The sequence below is a fragment of the Theropithecus gelada genome, chromosome 18 (genome assembly GCF_003255815.1).
Source record: "Theropithecus gelada isolate Dixy chromosome 18, Tgel_1.0, whole genome shotgun sequence".
Lineage (NCBI taxonomy): Eukaryota > Metazoa > Chordata > Mammalia > Primates > Cercopithecidae > Theropithecus > Theropithecus gelada.
This window is the reverse complement of record NC_037686.1, coordinates 42417895-42442476: the sequence shown is the minus strand read 5'-3', so window position 1 is coordinate 42442476 and position 24582 is coordinate 42417895. Positions and strand designations below refer to the sequence as shown.

Here is a 24582-nt window from a genome sequence, read left to right as displayed (position 1 = left end):
TGTGTGTGTGTGTGCGCACACGCACGTGTGTGTGTATGGGCAATAATTCACTTGTTGGTAGAAGCATGAATGCCCATATTTTGACTTTTCTTCCTGTGCCCCCTTGAACAAAACAAATTAGTGATTCAAACACGTTCATTTCTAACCACGTTGTGAAGTTTTTTTTTGTTGTCACCTGTATTATTATTTTTAGTCTTCATAACCCCCCTGAGAGATAAATGGAATTATTGCAAGCAAACTATTTCCTGAGGAAACCAAGGCTTAGAGAGCTTAAGGTATCAGAGTCAGGAGCCAAACAGATCTGTCTGCCCTAATGACCCAGCTTTCATGTGCCATGCTGCCTTTAACAGCTAGAAAGTTCTGTTAAATTCTCATTAAATACCTCTACAAGTTTCTGTACTCATAATTCCACTTCCAAGGGTTAAAGTGTCCTTTATAAATAGTGAAACCAGCAGCTTAGATGTAAAGTGTGTAGGTGGTGGAATGTAGTTGCCACTGCTTCTGCTAGGGATACCAGCAGGATTTGGGGTCAGTTTGCTTATAGGGGTGCCTTTGGTTTACTGCCATGTTGGGGCAGCCGTGAAGGTGTTTGAGCATCATGGACAGCATGAACAATCTAATCCCATCAGGATTCAGTTTCCTTCCTAAACCCTGCCTCCCTAGCACTGCTCCTCTCCATCTCTTGATCACCAAGATAATCACAGAGATCATTCACTGCAAACTACTGCTGTTCACTTTCTCACTTTCTCTTGCCTGGACTATTGTAGGTTTTCTCACTGACTTTTCTACTCCTAACTCTCCTCTTATATTTATCCAAAGACTAATCTTTCTCACAATCAGAACCCATCATATTTTCCCCTTTCTTAAAATCCTTCAATGACTTTATCCTTGCTTTTAGAATGAGGCACCAGCTCCTTAGGGTATTGTACAAAGTTCTTCACAGCCTTTAATCTCAGATCTCTATCCCTTGCCATACACATCTTACTATACAGACACATCTAAAATACTTGCAGATCTCTGAATGCATTATGTTATTTAACATCTTCATGTCTTTCTTCATATTTCAACTTTTTTTTTTTTTTTTTTTTTTTTTTTGAGACAGAGTCTTGCCTTGTCACCCAGGCTGGAGTGCAGTGGTGCGATCTCTGCTCACTGCAGTCTCTGCCTCCTGAGTTCAAGTAAATCTCCTGCCTCAGCCTCCCAAGAAACTGGGATCACAGGTGTGTGCCACCATGCCTAGTTAATTTTTGTATTTTTAGTAGAGATGGGGTTTTGCCATGTTGGCCAGGCTGGTCTCAAACTCCTGGCCTCAAGCGATCTGCCCACCTCAGCCTCTCAAAGTGCTGGGACTACAGGCATGAGCTACTGCGCCCAGTTGACATTTCATCTTCTTTATGGAATTCCTCTAGACTGACCATTGCCTGGACACTTCTCCACTCTGGCGTTTACCACTCCCACAACAGGCTACTAAAGTGGATATCTGTTTTTAGCTGTCTGGCATCCCTCCACTTCCTTTAGGATGCTGATCCACTACAATCATGGAACCTGATAATGCTGCCAGTCATAGCATCTGTTTTATTGATCATGGGGGTGGGTATATGACCCTGGATTCAGGTAATCATGGAGCCTTCTTGGACATAATGATTGTCCCAGAGTTGGGCATGTGGCTTAAGTCAGACCAATCTACATCTTCCCTGGGATTTGTATGCAAACTAGAGACTTTTCCTTTGATCAGTAACTTTATAAATGTCACCCCAGAACCTTTTTTGCCCATTTCCAGACACATGGAGGAGGCTGAGGAATAAAATTGATGTTGAGAATGAGGCAGAAATGAGAGGTGGGAGGGGGGAGGGGAAGAAATGAGAGGTGGAGAGAGAGGCCTGGTGTCATTGAATCTCTGAGATCTACTCTTATTAGCCAATAGATCTTGGTAAAGTTAATTAATTTCCTTAAGTTTCATATTTTTAATCTATAAAATGGGTAAAATAAATGTAATGCTAGGTACCTGATAGAGTTCTTATAAAGGTTATGGAAAGTAACACATATGAAGTGCTTGGTACACTGCTTAGCATAGAGTAAATGCGCAGTAAATGTTAGTAGTGACTGTTGTTACAACTAAAGTTGAGAGAGAGTGTCCTCTTTCTTGTTAGTAGTGAACCAGGGCTTCCCAATAGGTATTTAGGCCTATTTATCACTGACCATGGGCTAATTATGGGACCCTTTCTTTTTCCCCAGTATCTTCTTGGCCCATCGATCAGGCTAGTAACCATTTTAAAATGACTCACCTTATTCACCTTTACTTTAGTAGCTTTAGACATTTAAATAACTTAAATGTTAGTAAAAATATTTTGAGAACATTTGTATTTAAGTGTAATGATGTTAAAGTATTTAAACTACTACAGTGCATGCAGAGATGGATCAGTGAAGATGCTTTTTCCATTACTGGAAATCTAATACATGGCAACGCAAAATAATTTTGATGGTCTCAAGCACTAAATTACTAAGTGGGTTTATTATAGTGAAGATATATGTAACAAGGACATTCTATACCAGTTCAGCCGACTCAGCAAAATTGCTCCAAGAAGTTGCAATATTTGTCTCTTATTAAAAGACTGACTTCATTTTTTTATAGGAAATTGATAAACATTCTTTCTTGATGTCCTCTTAAGATGCATATGAATTGTATAATATTTTAAAGTGGGTGGCCAGTAACCTCATTTCATTTCTCTCTTCTATGTCTCTGACCCAGCTCTTAAAAAAATGCAGCATCAGCATCTCTCTCCTCTTTTCCTTTAGCTTGACTGAGATTTAAGCAAAATTCCCCCCAAAATCCATTTGTGAAGTAGGGCGTGGGGATACATTAATGATTTCTGCTATTCATTTTAAATTTTGGCCTGAGATTGACCTGTTTAGCTTGCCTCCAGGAACACCATCACTGGAAAACATTTAAGAGCAGTCTTGATGATGGAAAAGTAATAGAAGACTCCTATACAATATGAGAGAGCCTGGGTCCTAGTCTTGGTTCTACAATTTGCTCTGTGACCTGGGGTAAGTCCCTTCTCCTTTCTGGGTGTCATTTTCCTCATCTATAAAATGAGAAGGCTTTACGAGATGTTATCTAATATCCATAACACAGGTGTGATTTATGGCCTAAAGGTGACTTTAATATTTCGGAGTCAATATGAATCTGAATTGCTCACCCTTTTCCATGTTTAACTCATCAGAAGGCTTGACTGGGGCTGAAAGATCCACTTTCAATCTCACTCATATGGTTTTTGGCAGGTCTCAGTTTCTTTCTAGCTGTTGGTTGGAGACTTCAGTTCCTTATCACATTGGCCTGTCATGAGAGAGAGAGAGAGAGAGAGGTGTGTGTGTGTGTGTGTGTGTGAGAGAGAGAGAGAGAGAGAAAGAGAGAGAGAGAGAATGAACATGAGATCTTAAGACTGAAGTCACTGCCTTTTTATAACCTATTACTGGAAGTGACAAAGCATTACTTCTGCTGATTGCTATTGGTCACACTGGCCAATCCTGGTATAATGTGGGAGGCAGGGGTCACTGGGGGCTATCCTGAAGCCTGGATATAACACTGTGAGCCTTTAGATATCTAACTTCTTTGAGCCTCACCTTCCCTTTTATTTAATGGGAACAAAATTACTGTCTAGAGATGTTGCCTTCATAGGGTTTTACTGAGAATCTAGTGAAATGATAGATGAAAAAACCCTTTATAAACTATAAAATACATTGGGTGAAAAATTTGATGTCATAGATCTGGAGCTGAGATCTGAAAGTCAAAGAGAGGGAAGAATTACAGTCTTATAAAGGGAGAAACATAGGTTCTCTTAGGTCACAAACCCTTTCCCCCACCACACACCTCTAAGCTCCCCTAGGGCTTGTCTAATTGAAACCATATGGAGTTTGGGGTTAGTTTGTTTACTTATTTACTTATTTTTTGCATAATAGGCTTTTTGTTCCCAAGAAAAATAACTGAAAAAAATGAGCTTCAATACAAGGTTTGAAAAGTTTGGAGACATTAACTTGTTCTCACCACACAACTTGTTATCTGGTCAATTGTCCATGAATTAAAATAATATGGATTCAATTTTACTGAAATGATACATAGCTTGGAAAAACATTTTGGGTTGCCCTGAATTTAAGGACATTGAATGGTGTAATCTAATAAAAATTGCGTTGTGTCCTGAGCTCACATAACCTATTGAGGTCAGCATCAAGGACCATCTATAGGCAAAATGTTCCTGTCTATACACTGGCTGGTCTCATTTCTCATTTGCACATACGGAGCCACCTCTTGACAGCTGTTGCTACACAAATAGGATTTATAATGGAGATGAGAAACCAATGCTGAGAGTGTAATGTTTGAGGTCCTCTGTTGAGCCTGCAACTGGCCTGCACACATCCCTCTGTGTCACAGCAGAAGGACCCCATCCCTTCCCTGCATGAACAGATATAGAGCAGAAGGGCCCCATCCCCTCCCTGCAGGGACAGATGTACTATAGCCCTATATACAACAGTAGTGGGGTTGGTCGAGTGCCATAAGACACACATGCTTAAGCAGAATAAAGGGGTACACATTGAGTCTGAAATAGGGAAAGGCATTCCAACACAAGGTGATAAGTCCAGTGCAGCCTGTGAAGACTCCTTTTCTCTTTGTAAGGAAGTGTTTTAGGCCCAAGTCCAGTTCTTGCGTAGCCCAGAGGAGGTTGAAATGCTGTGCACATAAGACTGCTTTTTCCAACAACTTTATTTCCTCAGTCCAGCTTCCTTAAAGCAGGACACATAGGCATGGGAAACCCTGGGCTCCGATCCTTACAGCAGAAAATGGGGAGTCTGTCCCAGGTTTATTTGAAAAGCACAGAAGGATGGTGATTGATCTTGCCTGCTATAAACATCCACCCGTCGTCCTTGTTCTTTAAAGAAGGCAGTCTCGTACTGGTGGCTTGACCCTAGTCTCTCTCTCTCTCTCTCTTTTTTTTTTTTTTTTTTTTTTTTTGAGTCAGGGGCTAGCTCTGTCACCCAGACCACAGTGCCGTGGCACGATCATAGTTCACTGCAGCCTCAGCCTGCTGGGCTCAAACAATCCTCCTGCATCAGCATCCTTCGTAGCTTGGACTACAGGTGCATGCCACCACACCTGGCTAATTTTTAAATTTTTAGTGGAGACAAGGTCTTGCTATGTTGCCCAGGCTGGTCCTGAAATCCTGGCCCCAAGTGATTCTCCTGCCTCAGCCTCTCACAGTGCTGAGATTACAGGAAAGAGCTACCATGCCTGGCGACCCTAGTCTCTTGTAGAAGTGACTCATCCCATTCCTATGAAAGAGTTGAGGAGGATAATTATGAATGAAGCATTACATCAAACGTGGATCATAAGGGTCCCTGAATATCAGGTAAAAAAGTTAGATTTTTCAGGAGACACAGAACCATTTGAGATATTTGACCAGGGAAGTGATATGATCAGAGCTGAGTTTAGGAAGATTGGTTTGATAGGAATGTGTTAAAACTGAACAGAAAGTAGAAGGAATGGGTAATGTGAAGTCGGTAATTTTGCTAAAATATCCATTCTGTTTGAACAACTAAAATAGCTGGAAAATCTAAAAATCATTTTCTTTTATGTGTCAAAGAATGAAAAAGGTAGTCAGGAACTATGGGCTAAGATCTCGGTGGAGATGAGAAACTAGAGAGATGAGCTCATCATCCAAGACTACTTTGTTCTTGAGGGCATTTACTGAACTTGAAAAGATATATTCTGTGAGTTGTTTTTCCTCTTGGCTCGCAGCTCCATTTCATCTCTTTGCTTTGTATCTCAGGGCAACAAGCCTGAAAACTACTTTTCCCAGACTTTCTTGCCAGCTGAGTTCTAGTTAGGCTTTGGCAATGGGAAACACTAGAGGAAGACTGAAAATGGAAGAAAGGGATGAGAATGTAACAGTGAACCCAGATTGAGAAAGTAACAATCTGTCCTGCCATTCAACAGGCTAGGGCAACAGCCACAGATAAAGCCTTTGATGGGTCCTGGATTCTTAATGTTTTTCTCTCTAGTTCCAGAAAACTGCCAAAGTGTAAAGTTAATGGGAAACAATATTTCTCTAAGGCCATGCTGCAGTTGTAAAGTATCATAATACCTTCTTTAAATCAAGATTGCTTTCTTACTCACTGGAAAAAACCTTTTCCTAAAATCATTTGTGGTTTGAAATTATATCTGTAAGAATGAAACACATCTCAGTTTTCCCTGAAGGATCTGAGCCTCTTTGATATAGAGAAGCAACCTTGATATCCAATCTGTATGCTGAGTTTCAGATAAGTGATTTCTAGACACAACATACCACATATATCTTCACTTTTTAGTTTCTAAGGAAACAGGACTCTGATCCACTTTGCAGTCCAGATATGATATTGACTCTTTACACACAGCCTTGTTTTGCTTTAAGCCTATTCAAACACTGCTTCACTTTAATTTCATCTAAACTGTACACTTTCCCCAAATCCTGTAATAACGCTGTCTTGCCTGGTGTTTGGTGAGATGCTCCATGGTTCCTTTGGTGTTTCCCTCATTGCAACAGCCTAATAAATCTGTCTTTGTCGAACTATAGCGTCGCCCCTGTGGTCTTAGGTTGATTGGATGAGGAGAGAAATAAGCCATTTTTCCACTTCTGACAGTGACTTATTGTAGGCTCCAACAACTTTGGTGTTGGTTTCTGCAGCATTGATGGGGTTAACTCTGGAGCTTCTGATTAGAAGTGGTAGGTCATTTTCAATAGCAGTGCCAGGAGCAGTGTCAATCTTGTGGGTTGGTGGGCTATAACCCAGGGGTAAGTCGGTTTCTTGATCTCTGGGTGATATTTCCTTTCCCTTTCACTTCTCTAGTTCTTGCAACATTTTTACAACCAATTCTCTGATTATAAACAACTAAATCCTTCTCTGCTAGAAATACAGGGTGGTTTCATTTTTCTCAATGGTCACTAGTTGATAGAATATCTGAGGTTCTGAGCTGCACTTTGGCAGATTTCTGGGACTAGAGAGAAAAACAGTAAGAATTCAGAACCTGGCCAGGCGCGGTGGCTCAGGCCTGTAATTCCAGCACTTTGGGAGGCCGAGACGGGTGGATCACGAGGTCAAAAGATTGAGACCATCCTGGCCAACATGGTGAAACCCCGTCTCTACTAAAAATACAAAAATTAGCTGGGTGTGGTGGTGCGCCTCCTGTAGTCCCAGCTACTGTGGAGGCTGAGGCCAGAGAATGGCTTGAACCCAGGAGACTGAGCTTGCAGTGAGCCGAGATCACACCACTGCACTCCAGCCTGGCGACACAGCGAAACTCTGTCTCAGAAAAAAAAAAAAAAAAAAAGAATTCAGAACCCATCAAGGATTTCACCCTGGCAAGTAGGAGTTAATCAGGAATAAAAGCTCCCACAACTGAGCTTCCAGTCCTCTGGGTAGATCAGAAAACCCCAAGCCTTGAAATTGGATTAAGATGGTCCTGGTCGACTTAAGCCCTCTAGGCTTCTTAAATTAATCCATTTTGGAAAATTCTCTATCTTATATTCTCAAATATTGCTTTTGCTTCTCTTTTGGGAATAACAATTAATTGCGTGTTGCATATTCTCATTGCATATTCTATGTCTCTTACCTACTTCTCTATATTTTCCATCCTTTTGTCTGCTGTCCATACTTCATCTTGATAGATTCTTTTACCCTAATTTTTAGTTTAATAATTCTTCTACTGTATCTAATTTGGGATTAAAGCAATCCATTGAATTCTTAACTTTTGTTATTGCCTTTTTCCCCAATTCTGGAACTTCTAGCTTTTTTTTTTCAAGTTTGTTACCACTTTTTATAGTTGCTAGTTCTTTGCTTTTGAATTTTAAAAAATTTGACTTGATCAGAGTTTTAAATTTCTATGCTTCTAATAATATGCCTAAAATACATAAATCAAAAATTGATAGAACTACAAAGAGAAATAGACAAGTCTGTAATTATAATGGGATATGATAAAATACCTCTGTCAGTAATTGATAGAGGCAGTAGACAAAAATTATTAATAGTGTGGACAATTTGAACAGCATGGCTAACAAAACTACTTGATGTCCACATATAGAGGTCTGCCATCAACAACCATAGAATGCATATTAGTTTTCAAGCTCACACGGAGTATGAAGATGTTAGTTCTTCCAAATGCATCTGTAGATTCAGTGCAACCCCAGTCAAACTACCAGGCAGATCCTTTTGTAGTTCCTAAGTGATGATTGGGTTTTCACCCTCATACATGAGATGTGCCTCCCTCAAACCTTGTTATGATGTAGGCACATTAACCATCTGACATGAAAACAAAACAAAATACCAGTCAGGTATTTTCCAGGATCTGACAAACTTATTCTAAAATTAACCTAAAAATACTAATATTAAAAGACTGAGAATAGTTAAGACACCCTTGAAGAAAAACGGATACTAAAATTAATGACAGAATAATTAAGAGACCTTTGAAGGAAAAAAAAAAGCTTGAGAAAACTTGCCCTACTCACTATCAAGACTTGTAAATTTATAATGATTAAGATAGTGTGATATTGGCATGAAGACTGAAAAGTAGACCAATGGGACAGGTGACATAGCCCAGGTATCTATTCATATGTGTATATTAGTATATAAGTATATATATATAAGTTATACAATATACAATAAGTTATACAATATTTATGTATAGGAATATATAAATATTGGAAAAAGGCTATCTTTTCAATAAATAATGCCAGGACAATTTGATATCCATAAAGGAAAAAGTGAAATAGGGCTCTTTTCTCACACTATATAGAAAAGATAATTCTAGGCTGTCATAAACCTAAGTGTGAATGGCAAAGTGGAAAAGCTTTTTGAAGGTAATACAGGTGATTGCCTTTAAGGCTTCAGGATGTGGAAAAACAAGACTCAGAAAGCTCTAACCATAAAATAAAGGATTGATATATTTGTTTTTAAGACAATATTAACTACTTTTATTTATATATTTTAGTAATTATTGATTTTCATTAATATTATTTTAATTGACAAATCATAATATACATTTATGGGGTACAGTGTGATGTTTTGATATATGTATACAAAAAGGAATTACTAAATCAATCTAATTAGCATATCTAGCACCTCTGTTTTTGTGGTGAGACATCTGGAATTTACTGTCTTAGGTTTTTTGAAATATATAATACATTATTATATAATGTACAATAGACCTCAAAAACTTATTCTTCCTGTTTAACTGAAACTTTGTACTCTTTGACCAATATCTCCCTATTCCCTCCCTACTTCCCTGTATCCCCCAGCCTCCAGTAGCCATCATTCTATTCTCCACTTCTGTGAGTTTGGCTTTTTTAGATTCCACATAAGTGAGATCATACAGTATCTGTCTTTCTGTGCCTACCTTATTTCACTTAGCCTAATGTCTTCCAAGTTCATCCATGTTGTTGAAAATGACAGGATTTCCCATTCTGCTATAAAGACACATGCACACGTATGTTTATTGCAACACTATTCACAATAGCAAAGACTTGGAACCAACCCAAATGTCCATCAGTGACAGACTGGATTAAGAAAATGTGGCACATATATACCATGGAACACTATGCAGCCATAAAAATGGATGAGTTCGTGTCCTTTGGAGGGATATGGATGCAGCTGGAAACCATCATTCTCAGCAAGCTATCGCAAGAACAGAAAACCAAACACTGCATGTTCCCACTCATAGGTGAGGATTGAACAATGAGATCACTTAGACACAGGAAGGGGAACATTACACACCGGGGCCTGTTGCAGGGTGGGGGGAGGGGTGAGGGATAGCATTAGGAGATATACCTAAGGTAAATGATGAGTTAATGGGTGCAGCACACCAACATGGCACATGTATACACATGTAACAAACCTGCATGTTGTGCACATGTACCCTAGAACATAAAGTATAATAATAAAATAATAATTATATATATATATATATAAAGAAAATGACAGGATTTCCTTCTTTATAGGGTTGAGTAGCAATCCATTAGGTGTATATCACATTTTCTTTATCCATTTATCTGTTGACAGATGCCTGGGTTGATTGCATGTCTTGACTGTTGTAAATAATGCCGCAATGAACATGGGAGTACAGGTAGCCCTTAGATATTGATTTAAGTTCCTTTGGATATATTCCCAGCAGTGGGATGACTGGATCATTTGGTTGTTCTGTTTTAAGTTTTTTGAGGAACTTCCATACCATTTTACAGAATGGCTATACTAATTTATATTCCCACCAATAGGGTACAGGGGTTTCCTTTTCTTCACATCCTTGCCAATGTTTATCTTTCCTCAGTTTGGTAATAGCCATTCTCACAGGTGTGAGGTGATATCTCATTATGGTCTTAATTTGCATTTCTCTGATGATTAGTGATGTTGAGCATTTTTTTCATGAGCCTGTTGGCCATTTGTATATCTTCTTTTGGGAACTATATATTCAGATCCTTTGCCCATTTTTAAAATTGGGTAATTAGTTTTCTTATATATAAATTACTGCCCAGGCCAATGTTGTGGAGCATGTTTTCTTATAGTAGTTTTGTAGTCTCAGGTCTTATATTTAAGTCTTCAGTCTATTTTGAGTTGATTTGTGTACATGGTGTGAGAAAAGGATCTAATTTCACTCTCCTGTATGTGGATACCTGGTTCTCCCAACACCTTTATTGAAGAGACTATCTTTTTTCCGTTGTATATTCTTGAAATCTATGTCAAAAATCAATTGGCCATAGATGTATGGGTTTATTTCTGGGCTCTCTAAAGGATGAATACATTGGACTGCTTTAAATTAAGATCTGTTGCTCACCAAAATACAAATATTGAGAGACAAACAGGAAACCATAGGATGGGAAAATATGTTTGTAACATATTTTTATTTGTTATGTAACAAATAAAAGGTTTATATCTAGAATATATTTTAAAACTTCTTCAAATTAATTGTAAAGATACATGTTTTCTAATAGAGAAATGGGAAATGACTTAAATAAGCGTATTACAAATAGTAGATCTAAATGACCAAGTAATGTATGAGAAGACATATATGTTTGTTATTACTCAGGGAAATGCAAATTGGAACTTTGATAAGATAACACTGTGTACTTATCAGATTGGCTAGAATGAAAACAACAATCCCAAGTGCTGGAAAGGGTGCTCAAAGACAGGAACTGCCATTTGTTGATGACAAAAGAGTAAATTGGTATGCTGCTTGTAGAAAACAGTCTGATACTTTGCAGGTGAGTCAAAGATATCCATACCTATTGACTACACCTACACTCCTTGATATGTGCACTATAGAAAGGTATGCTTAGGTGTATCAGGATTCATATTCACAAATGTCCATAGCAGCATTGCTCATAATTGTCAAAAAGCAGAAACAATCCTTATGTCTATCAGCATTAGAATGGATAGATCAGTTATGTTATATCCATATGGAATGCAATGCAGCACTAAATGTATACATATATCAAAACATCACATTGTACCCCATAAATGTATATTGTGATTTATCAATTAAAATAATATTAATGAAAATCAATAATTACTAAAATATATAAATAAAAGTAGTGAATATTGTCTTAAAAACAAATACGTCAATCCTTTATTTTATAGTTAGAGCTTTCTGAGTCTTGTTTTTCCACACCCTGAAGTCTTGAAGGCATTTACCTGTATTACTTTCGAAAAGCTTTTCCACTTTGCCATTCACACTTAGGTTTATGACTGCCTAGAATTGTCTTTTAATATAGTGTGAGAAAAGGGTCCTAAAATGAAGGAATTATAGCTATCTATAGTCATATAGCTTATTTTAAAAAGATAATATTGAATAAAATAAGCCAGATACAGAAATGAATGTATGAATTATTCCATGTAAAGTTCCAAAACTAAAAGATTACTGTATTGGGGATACAAACTAAAATGGCAAACTAATAGAGGAAAGGAAGGAAGTGATTATTTTAAATGTTAGGTTAATGGTAACCTTTAAGGTAGAGGAAGTATTGTGATTGGAAGGGAGCTGGCCATGTTTGGTTCTTCATCTGGAGGTTGTTAAATATGGGTGCTTCCTTAAGCTGTACATTTGTATTTTATTTATCTGTTCATGTGTTATATTTCATAATAAAAAATTAAGAAGCACTGCTTGGAAAAGATTGAGATTAGAGACAGGAAGGCCGATTCATGCATTGCTGTAATAGTCTAGGTATGGATGGAGCATGGTGGCAGTGGTGGGAACAGGATTGCAAATGTCATTGTTTTACCTATGAATCTGTCTATTTCTGCCTGTAAAGGGGTATTTTGATTTTAAAACATTTCTGTAAATGTCAGTGCCTTACAGGATAGTCTATTTATAAATTGAGGCCAATTATTTAGGATTCCCTTGTTAATGTCAATTGAGAGAGGTATTGGCTTTGCCTATCAGCAGGGAAATTCTAAGACATTTCAAAGCTTGTCTTAGAGTACAAGGCTTTCTCAGGTATTAAGAAACTGGGAAGTTATAAAGAGAAAGACATGATTTGTTTCTGCTATCAAGGTCAGTCACAAAAATGCATGCCAGGGAGGCAAAGTGATCCAGGTGAGTCCCTTGCTTTTCTCATTGCCCTGAGCTAAGTGATCCAAGAACATTATCTCTACTATAGGCATCTTAAGTCAGGGGTGTGCCTGTGGATGTTAGATGCTCAGGGTTAGAAGGTGATCAGAACAATAAAAGACTCTTGATTTGTTCTGCTGTTGTATACATGGTCTATATAACATCTTATTTGTACTTTTTTTTTCAGGTTCTTTTCCTTTATTGTTAGCCTCTGGGAAATTCAAAAACAAATTTGAGCCCAAAATAGAGAGTACTTTGCAGTATATCTTTTACGTATTAAAATGATCTGTGACTTTTTCTTTTCTATTCATTCCAGTTCCTGTTTTTTAAAAAATTAATAGACTTTATTTTTTTAGAACAGTCTCAGATTTATAGAAAAATTGAGCAGAAAGTATAGAGTTCCTGCATACCCCCTTCCCTCCCACACTTTCCCCTATTATTAACATCTTGCACCTGTGTGATAACTTTGTGTTAATTGGTGAGCCAAGACTGATATATTATTATTAACTAAAGTTCATAGTTTATACCTGATATGGTTTGGCTCTGTGTCCTCACCCGAATCTCATCTCGAATTGTAATCCCTGAATATCAGAGGAGGGGCCTGGTGAAAGGTGATTGGATCATGGGGGTGGATTTCCTCCTTTCTGTTTTTGTGATAGTGAGTGAGATCTCACGAGATCTGATGGTTTAAAAATGTGGTACTTGCCCATTTGCTCTCCTACTGCCATGTAAGATGTTGCTTTGCTTCCCTTTTGCCTTCTGCCATGATTGTAAGTTTCCTGAGGCCTTCCCAGCCATGCAGAGCTGTGAGGCAATTAAACCTCTCTTTTTTCTTTAAAAATTACCCAGTCTCAGGTAGTTCTTTATAGCAGTGTGAAAATGGACTAATACAATACCAACAGTTCAATTTTGGGGTTTTGACAAATGTAAAATGACATGTATTCACCATTACAATATCATATGAAACAGTATCACTGCCTAAAAATCTCCTGTGTTCCACCTAGTCAATGATCAATGATGTTGAGCATCTCTTCATAGGCTTATTTGCTATCTGTATGTTTTCTTTGGTGAGGTATCTGTTCAAAATTGTTGCCTATTTTTAAGTTGGATTGTTTGTTTTCTTATTATTGAGTTTTAAGAATTCATTGTATATTTTGGTTCTTTATCAAATATATGTTTTGCAAGTATTTCCTCCCAATCTGTAGCTTATCTTTTTATTCCCTTAATGATGTCTTTTCACATAGATCAATGGAACAGCATAGAGGACCCAGAAATAAAGCTGCACACTTACAACTGACTGATCTTTGACAAAGTTAAGAAAAGTAAATAATGGGGAAAGGTTACCTTATTCAATAAATGGTACTGGGAAAACTGGTTAGCCCTATGAAGAAGAATGAAACTGGACCCCTACCACTCACCATACACAAAAATTAACTAAAGAGGGATTAAGACTGAAATGTAAGACCTCAAACTTTAAAAATCCTGGAAGAAAGCCTAAGAAATACTTTTCTGGATATTGGCTTAGGCAAAGAATGTAAGTCTTCAAAAACAAACACAACAATAACAAATATTGACAAGTAGGACCTAATTAAATGGAAGAGTTTTTGCACAGCGAAATAAAATATCAACAAGGTAAACAGACAATCTACAGAATGGGAGGAAAGCTATGCATCTGACAAAGGACTAATATCCAGAATCTATAAGGGACTTACCTCACAAGAAAAAACAAACAACTACATTAAAAAGCGGGCAAAGGATATAAACAGAAACTTCTCAAAAGAAGACGTACAAGCAGCCAACAGAAACATGAAAAAATACTCCACAATACTAATCATCAAGAAATGCACATCAAAACCACAGTGAGATACCACCTCACACTAGTCAGAATGGCTATTACTAAAAAGTCAAAAACAAACAAACAAACAAACAAAAAACAGATGTCAATAGGTTGCAGAGAAAAAGGAATGCTTATACACTGTTGGTGGGAATGTAAATTATTCTATCCTCTGTGGAAAGCAGTTTGAAGATTTCTCAAATAAGTAAAAATAGGGCCAGGCACAGTGGCGCATGCCTGTAATCCCAGCACTTTGGGAAGCTGAGGCAGGTGGATCACCTGAGGTCAGGAGTTCAAGACCAGCCTGGCCGACATGGCAAAACCCCATTTCTACTAAAATATACAAAAAATTAACTGGGTGTGGTGTCAGGCACCAGTAATCTCAGCTCTTCAGGAGGCTGAGGCAGGTAGATTTACTTGAACTTGGGAGGCGGAGGTTGTAGTGAGCCGAGATCACACCACTGCACTCCAGACTGGGCAACAGAGCAAAAACAAACAAACAACAAACAAACAAACAAAAAACAAACAAAAAATAGAACTATCATTTGACCCAGCAATCCCATTACTTAGTATATACCCAAAGGAAAACCAATCATTCTATCAAAAAGACATATGCACTCATATATTTATTATAGAACTATATATTGTATATATATGAGTACTATACTATATATATAGGAGTACTATACAGGCATAAAAAAGAATGAAATCATATCCTTTGCAGCAACATCAACACAGCTAGAGGCCATTATCCTAAGTGAATTAACACAGAAACAGAAAACCAAATGCTAAACATTCTCATTTATAAGTGGAAACTCAACATTGAGTACAGACAAACATAAAGGTGGAAAAAATAGAGACTGGGGACTTCCAAAGAGGAGACAGAGGGAGAAGGAAAAGTATTGAAAAACTACCTATTGGGTATTATGTTCACTATTCAGGTGGTGGGTTCAATAGAAGCCTAAATAAACCTCAGCATCATGCAATATATCCATGTAAAAAACCTGCACATGTACCCCCTGAATCTATAATAAATGAACAAGTGAATGAATAAATAAAACAGAAAGCAGTATCTTTTGTGGAGAAGAAGCTTTTAATTTTAATGAACTCCAACTTATCAATTTCTCTTTCACAGATTGTGCTCTCAGTATTTGATCTAAAAAGTCATTGGCAAACGTAAGACTACCTAGATTTGCTCTTATGTTTTCTTCTAGGAGTTTTACAGCTTTGCATTTTATCCTTTGGTCTGTGGTCAATTTTGAGTTAATCTTTGGGAAAGGAGTGTGGCCTATGTTTAGACTCTTCTTTCTTCCCTGTAAATGCCCAGTTGTTGCAGCACCATTTGTTTACAACACTCTTTTCTCCATTGAATTGCCTCTGCTCCTTTTTCAAAGGTCAGTTGACTATTTGTGTGGGTCTATTTCTGGGTTCTCCATTTTGTTCCATTGATCCATTTGTTCATTTATTTCATCAATACCACACAGTCTTGATTGCTAAAGTAAGTCTTGAATTTGGGTTCCATCAGTCCTTTGATTTTGTTCTTTTCCTTCAATATTGTGTTGACTTTTCTGTGTCTGTTGCCTTTCGGTATAAACTTTACAATCAGTTTGTCAATATCCACAAAATAACTTGCTAAGATTCTGATTGGGATTGCATTGAATCTATAGACCAAGTTGGGAAAACTAACATCTTGACAATATTGAGTCTTCCTGTTGATGAACATGGAATATTTCTTCGTTTGTTTAGATCTTTGATTTCTTTCATCAGAGTATTGTAGTTTTCCTCATATCAGTCTTACAAATGTTTTGTTAAGCATTTCATTTTTTTTTTTTTTGGTGCTGTTATAAATGGTATTGTTCTTTTATTTTGAAATTCCAATTGTTTAATAGTAGCTCCTGTGTGTTTTTAAAAAAATATGTGTATCTATTTCGTTATCAACCTAAATAAGAAAGAGAGGCTCTCTAAAAGAAAAAGAATATTTAATCAGGAATAGTGCATTGTAATGAGAATACATAAGCCATAGTAAGATACGTGCATGTTCAGGGAGGTAAAGAAAAACAATGGTTTTTAAAGGAAAAACAGGGAGGATTACACATTGTTTTGAGATAATTAATCTTGGCTATAAGGATCAATAACAAGGCTATAAGGATCAATAACAAGGGTGATGCCAGTCTAAGACTGAATAGGCAGTTGCTGGACAGATGCCCTCACAGAAGTATTTTTTGTATGTGTAAGGTTGCAATGGCCCTTGTGCAAGGTTGTTGATTTTGCAGTCTCTTGTGATGGTTTTTGTCATCAGGAACTTATGTGCAAGAGCCCTACTTTCATGGCCTTTCCCAGCCCTATGTGTCAGGGTATTTTGTCTGGTTTTTAAACACAAGTGACTCCATTTTGATTCTGAAAACTTCCACACTGTTTTTGAATCGACTAGGGATTGGTAAAACATTATGTTAAGGAATAATTTCTATAAAATGAAACAATCATTTGAAGTTTGAATAATTTTGGTAATTGCATGCAAATTGTGAAACCACCACCACACTTCAGATATAACATTGTTCCATTGTTCCACAAAGGTTCCTCATGCCCCATTGCAGTCAATGCCATCCCATTCCCCTGGCTCCAGACAACTGCGGATCAGCTTTCTATCAAGATAGTTTAGGCATTTGCAAAATTGTTGTTTTGTGTCTGACTTCTTTCACACATTACAATGTTTTTGAGATTCATCCATGTTATTTCATGTATTAGTAATTTCTTCTTTTTTATTGCTCAGTGACATCCCACAGTGTGGTTATACCGCAGTTTATCTGTTCACCAGTTGATGGACATTTGGGTTGATTCCAATTTTTTCCCACAAAAAATGAATAGTCCTGTTCTCAGTATGTCTTTCTGTGGACATATATTTTTATTTCTCTTAGAAAACACCTGGGAATGGATTGCTGGGTCCTGTAGTAGTGTGCAGATGACTTTATGACCCACTTTTCCCAAAGTGGCTAAACAAGTTTGTATTTCTGCCAGTAATGTATGAGAATTCCAGTGTTCTTCAATCTCACTAACATTTGATATTGTCCGTCTTTTTAACTTCATGAGTTTTAGTGGATGTGTAGAAGTATTTCACTGTAATTGTAGTGACATTTCCCTGATGTGTAATGATGTTTAGCATTTTTTTCGTGTGCTGATTGGCCTTTTACGTATGTTCCTTAAAGTGTCCATTTGAGACTTCTGCCCATTTTTAATTGGCTTGGTTGTTTTCCTCTTACGGAAAATTTTTTAATTCAGAAGGGTCTTGCAATAATACTATTCTTTAGATAAGACACAATAGCACCATCCATCTTAAAAGCAATAGATCTCTGCTCACTGCAAGCTCCGCCTCCCAGGTTCACGGCATTCTCCTGCCTCAGCCTCCCGAGTAGCTGGGACTACAGGCGCCCGCCACCACGCCCGGCTACTTTGTTTTGTATTTTTAGTAGAGACGGGGTTTCACAGTGTTAGCCAGGATGGCCTCCATCTCCTGACCTCGTGATCCGCCCGCCTCGGCCTCCCAAAGTGCTGGGATTACAGGCGTGAGCCACGGAGCCCGGCCAGTTTTGTCCATTTTAATACACTTGAGTTTTGGTGTCTTGATTATCCATGATTTACACATTTTATTTTATTTTGTTTTTTTGAGACGGAGTTTTGCTCTTGTGCAATGGCGCGATGTCGGCTCACTGCAACCTCTACCTCCCAGGTTCAGGAGATTCTCCTGCCTCAGCCTCCTGAGTAGCTGAGATTAGAGGCATGCACCACCGCGCCTGGCTAATTTTGTATTTTTGGTAGAGACGGGATTTCTCCATGTTGGTCAGGCTGGTCTCCAACTCCACCCGCCTCAGCCTCCCAATGTGCTGGGATTATAGGCATGAGCCACCACGCCCGGCCCACATTTTATTTTCTATAGTCAACAAAGTTTACATGGAATATGAAATGCAATACATCACCACAGTTGGAAATTTTTTGTTTCTAGAATCCACTTGTATTTCTCATTTTTCAGGGATTTCTGCTTTTTTCAACTTCATCTACTCTATATTATATTTTGACTAAACGTCTACATAGATATGAAGATTCTCCAGTCCCATTTATTGAAAAAAATTATCTTTTGTCCTCATTGAACAACTTTGGCATCTTTGTTGAAAATCAGTTGACCATATAAGTATATGTCTGTTTCTGCAGTCTCCAAGCTCCATTAATTACATGCCTATCTTTATGCCAATATCACCCTGTATAATTACAGTAGCTTTACAGTCAGCCATGGAATTAAATCCCCCAATTTTATTCTTCTTTTCCAAAATTGTTTTGCTTGTTCTCAGTCCTCTGACTTTTCCTGTAAATTTTATTGTATTTTTATTTAAAAAAATTTTAATATTTTTTTTAAGACAGAGTCTCACTCTCTCGTCCAGGCTGGAGTGCAGTGGTGTGATCTCAGTTCACTGCAATCTCCTCCTCCCAGATTCAAGCAATTCTCTTGCCTCAGCCTCTTGAGTAGCTAGTATTACAGGTGCCCACCACCAGGCCCAGCTAATTTTTGTATTTTTAGTAGAGATGAGGTTTCACCATTTTGGACCAGGCTGGTCTTGAACTTCTGACCTCAGGTGATCTGCTCCCCTTGGCCTCAAAAGTGCTAGGATTACAGGCATGTGAACCACTGCGCCTGGCCCCTCATGTAAATTTTAAAATCAGCTTGTCGATTTTTTTAAAGTTGTCTGCTAAGATTCTGATCGGGACTGCATTGACTGTGTAGATCAATTTGGGGGAGAATTGCCATCTTAACACTATTGATCAATCTATGAGCACAGTGCATTTTTCTTCGGTTTCCTTTTATGTTGATTTATAGTTTTCAGTGTAGAGGTCTTCTACATTTCTTGTTAAATTTATTCTTAAGTATATTATTAAAAATTTTTATTTTCTAATTTCTTATTGTTAGAATAGAGAAATATAATGGATATTTGTACATTGACTTTGTGTCCTATGACTTTCTTAAATTCAATTGTTAGTTCTCTCTTTTTTGTATTTTCCTCAGAATTTTTTATATACATGATCATATTGTGTCAGTAAAGAAAGTTTTCGTTATTCTTTTCCCTTTATTATGGTTTTATTTATTTCTTTGTGCCCATTAGTTAGATGCCTCAGTATAATGTTGAAGAGAAGTCGGGGTGGATGACTGTCCTTCATTCCTGATCTTGGGCTGAAAGCACTGAACCTTTCACCATTGACCTCCACTGAATATGAAGTTGGCTATAAATTTTTCACAAATGCTCTTAATTAGATTGAGTTTGTTCCTTCTGTTCCAAACTGTGAATTTTTGTAATGAAAGGGTATTAAATTTTATAAAATGCTTTAAAATTTTTTTAGTATCAATTAAAATGATGATATGCATTTTCTTCTTTTTCATGTTAATATGGAGAATTACATTGACTGAGTTTTGAATATTAAACGAATTCTGCATTCCTGGCATAAACATTACTTAACCATTAATACATTAGGCTTTATATATATTGCTATATTTCATTCACCAACATTTTGTTAGAATTTTTGTGTCCATGTTTATAAGAAATCTTGAATTATAGTTTTTTTTTTTTCTTGTGATGTCTTTGTCTAGTTTTGTATTAGGATAATACTCACCTTATACAATGAGCTGGGAAGTATTTCCTCTTTCTCTGTTTTCTGAAGGACTTTGTGTAGATTTGGGTGTTATTTACTAAATATTTGATAGAAATATTATTAGAGCAATCTTGCCATAGAGTTTTCTCTGTGAGAAAGTTTAAAATTATGAATTCAATTTTCTTTTGTTAATATAGGGGCATTTAATTTATTGATTTCATCTTGGATCAGTTTTCTTAATTCATGTTATTAAAAGAATTTGTCCATTTCATCTGCATTGTCAGATACGTTGGCCTAAAATTGTAAAACATATTCCTTTATTATCCTTCTAATATCCATAGTATCTCTAGTCTTATGCCCCTTTTTTCATTCCTTTTTCTGATAATTTATACCTCTATTTTTTGTTTTGTTCAATCTATTGAGGCTTGCCAATTTATTGGTCTTTTCAAAGAATCAGATTTTCTTTTCACTTTTTTTTTTTATTGCATGTTCATTTTTTATTTTATTGCTTTCTGCTTTTTGTTATATTTTCTTTTCTCTTCTTACTTTGAGTTTAATTTGCTCTTGTTTTTTCATTTTACAAGGTGAGATCTCAGATCACTGACTCTAGATCTTTCTTATTTTTTAACATAGGCATTTAAATACAGTTATTAATTTCCCTTTAGGCGTTAATTTAGTTGCATTCCACAAATTTGATATAAATGATAATTTTATTGTTGCTCAGTTCGAAATATTTTCTAATTTCTTTCATGATTTCTTCTTTGACCAGAAGAATATTTAGAAGTATGCCATCTAATTATTTGGGTTTTTCTCAATTATCTTATTGTTATGGATTTCTAATTTAATTTCTTTGTGATCAGAGCACACACATTGTATTATTTCAATCTTACATTGTTATAAACTTCCCCATTGGTACTGATTTTGTTGTATCCCATGTATTTTCATATGTTCCATTTCCATTTTCATTTGTTTCAAGACATTTTAAAATTTTCTTCTTAATTTCTTCGTTGACCCATTGATTATTCAGGAGCATATTGTTTAATTTCCATGTGTTTTTATAATTTTCAAAGTTCTTATTATTGATTTCTAGTTTTATTTCACTGTGCCCAAAAAAGATGCTCGATATGATTTTGGTCTTTCTGAATTTGTTGAGACTTGTTTTGTGTCCTATACTGGAGAATGTCCATGGACTGATGAGAAGAATGTGTATTCTGCAGCAGTTGAGTGACATGTTTTGTAAATATCGCTTAGGTCTATCTGGTCTAATGTATAGTTTAACTCCAATGTCTTTGTTGATTTTCTGTCTGGAAGATCTGTCAATTACTGAGAGTAGGTGAGGTCCCCTACTATTACTGTATTGCAGTCTATTTTCCCTTTAGATCCATTGATGTTTGCTTTACATATTTGGGTGCCCCAGTGTTGTGTGCATATCTATTTACATTTGTTATATCCTCTCACCGAACTGACCCCTTTGTCATTATATAGTGACCATTTTGTCTCTTTTTATGATCTTTAACTTGTAGTCTACAATTGACCTTTGAACAACATGGGTTTGAACTATGTGGGTTCACTTGTATGTAGATTTTTCTCAGTAAATATATTGGAAAATTTTTTTGGAGATTTGTGACAATTTGATAAAACTCACAGACAAACCACATAGCCTAGAAATATTGAAAAAATGTTTAAAAAGTTAGATTCATCCTGACTGCATAAAATATATGTAGATGCTAGTCTATGTGTTAATTGACTGTTTATGTTATTGATAAGGCTTTTGGTTAACAGTAGGCTATTAGCAGTTAAGTTTCCTGGGAGTCAAAAGCTATGTACAAATTTTCAACTTTGCAGCCGGTTGGCACCCTTAACCTTTGCATTATTCATGGATCAACTGTGTTTTATCTAATATAAAAGCACAGCTACTCCTACCTTTTAATTGGTTTCTGCTTATATGGAATATCTTTTTCCATTTCTTCACTTTCAGTCTGTTGTGTCTTTACAGGTAGTGATTTTCTTATAGGAAGCATATAGTTGGGTCCTGTTTTTTTTTTTTTTTAATCCACTCAGTTACTCTATGTTTTATTGTTTTAATTGAAGAATTTAGTCTACTCTTACATTCAGTGTTAATATTGATAGGCAGGGAGTTATTGATAAGTAACTTATTTTGCTACCTGTTTTCTGGTTGTTTTGTAACTCCTCTTTCTTTCTTCCTTTCTTACCATCTTCCTTTGTGGGTAAGTGATTATTTTCTGGTAGTATGTTTTAATTCATTGCTTTTATTTTTACTGTATCTATTACAGGTTTTGCTTTGTGGTTACCATGATGCTTACAAAAACCCTAGATAGAACAAGGTATTTTAAACAGATGATGACTTGTCTCAGGTCATCACAAAGAAAAGAAACCAACATAGGAAAATCTAACAATAACCTTTACACTTTAACTCCATCCCCTCACATTTTGACTTTTTGTTATCTTAATTTACATATTTTTATATTAACAAGTTGCTTAGTTATTTTTTTTGTAGTTTTGCCATTTAGTCTTCATACTAGCGCTGTGAGTGTCCTATATACCACAATTACAACATTAGAATATTCTGAGTTTGTCTGTGTATTTACTTTTACCAGTGGGTTTTACGTCTTCAGTTTTTTGTTTTTTTGTTTTTTGGATGTCATTGTCCTTTTCTTTCAGAATGAAGAATTCCCTTTAGAATTTCTTATAGGACAGGTTTGATGGTGATGAAGTTTCTCAGCTATTGTTTGTCTGTGAAAGACTTTAACTTTCTTTTGTGTTTAAATAATAGTTTTGCTGGGATACAGAATTCTCAGTTGGCAGTTTTGTTTTTTCTTTCAGCACTTTGAATATGTCATCCCATTCTTTACTGAACCTGTATGGCTTCTGATGAGATGTCTGTAGCCAGATGGATTGGAGCTCCTTTATATGTTATTTGCTTCTTTTCTTATTCTGCTTATATGATCTTTTCTTTGTCCTTGAGATATGAGAGTCTGTTTGTTATATGCCTTGAGGTAGTCTTATTTGGATTGAATCTGTTTGGTGATCTCCGACCTTACTGTACCTGGATATTTATATTTTCCTCTAAGTTTGAAAAGTTTTCCATTTTATTTTCTCTGAATAAGCCTTCTACTCCTTGCTCTTTTTCAACTCCTTCTTTAACACCAGTGATTCTTAGATTTGCTCTTTTGGTGTTATTTTCTATATCCCCTAGGTGTTCTTTGTTCCTTTTCATTTTTCTTCTCTTGCAATGTATTTTCAAATAACCTGTCTTTAGGCTCACTGATTCTTTCTTCTGCTTGATCCATTCTGCTGTTAATAGCCTTTAATGCATTTTTTAATTTTAGCAAATGTATTTCTCAGTTCCAAGATTTCTGTTTGATTTTTTTAAAATTATTTTAATCTCTTTGTTAAATTTCTGTGATAAATTTCTGAATTTATTTTCTGTGTTATGTTGAAGTTCACTGAGTTTCCTTAAAACTGACAATTTGGATTCTTGATCTGAGAGTTCACACATTGCCATCTTGCTGGGTTGATCACTGGCTCCTTGCTTTGTCTGTTGGGGAGACCATGGTTCCCTGTTTGCTTCTGTTTCTTGTGGACATACATCTATGTCTTTGTACTGAAGGATTAGTTAATTATTTCAGTCTTTGCTGTCTGGTTTGTTTTGGTCTTCCTAGAGTGTGTTTGCTTAGAAATTCTTTGAGGTTCACGTGTTGAGCCCCTTTTACCCTAGGTCACTGCCTCCTTTTTGGCAGTAGACGGCTCCTCAAGCCTAAATTTGCCTTGATTCTCACAAACATTCAGACTGCTGCCCATCCCGATTGGGCGGGGGCTACCCAGGCTGTGTGGAAACACTATGTAGGGTTGCATGTCCAAGGGACCTGTGGACCTTACCACCTATGGTGTGATGCTGCTGAAAAGCTACGCTGATTTGGAGTCTCCTTTGGCTGAGATTAACAGGACAATTTCAAAGGCCAGGGTTGCTAGTCCCACCTTCCCTGTTTTTCTCAAGCTGCCCTCAGGGGTTTTCCTCCTTTCAGCCACTTAGAATGTTTTCTGTGGTTTAGGCAGGAAAGGTTTTCCAGTGAAGAAATTCAACATGATGGAAAAGCTAGCTGTCTGCCTGGATCTCACTTTTTCTAATGTAGGAACTTTGATTCTGTGGGGACTTTTCTGTGCGGTGCGTGGCAGCTTGGGGAAAGGACATCACAGATGTAGAGTTCATTTCTTGTACCATCTACTCAGAGTTTTACATCTCTTTATGGCCCTGGGGATCATTTTGGCCTCAGATTTGAGTTCTGAGATATTGCTGATGATAATCTTGGCTCTAGATATTTGTTTTCAGTTTTCCATGGGGGAGAGTGAAGCCAGATTGCTTCTACTGTGCCATTTTGGTGAAGTCACTCTTCTCAATCTTTTACATTTATTGAGATTTGTTTTGTGGTTAAGGATATATTTGTGCACTTGTAAAGAATATGTATTATGT

The 24582-nt window shown here is 36.7% G+C and overlaps 1 non-coding gene across 1 annotated transcript; it reads left to right on the top strand.

The window, feature by feature from the left end:
* The first annotated feature begins 8232 nt into the window (after positions 1–8232).
* LOC112611758 lies at positions 8233–8334 on the top strand. The gene has a single exon (XR_003116736.1). It is a non-coding gene; the product is annotated as a small nucleolar RNA U13 (small nucleolar RNA).
* The last annotated feature ends 16248 nt before the right edge of the window (positions 8335–24582 follow it).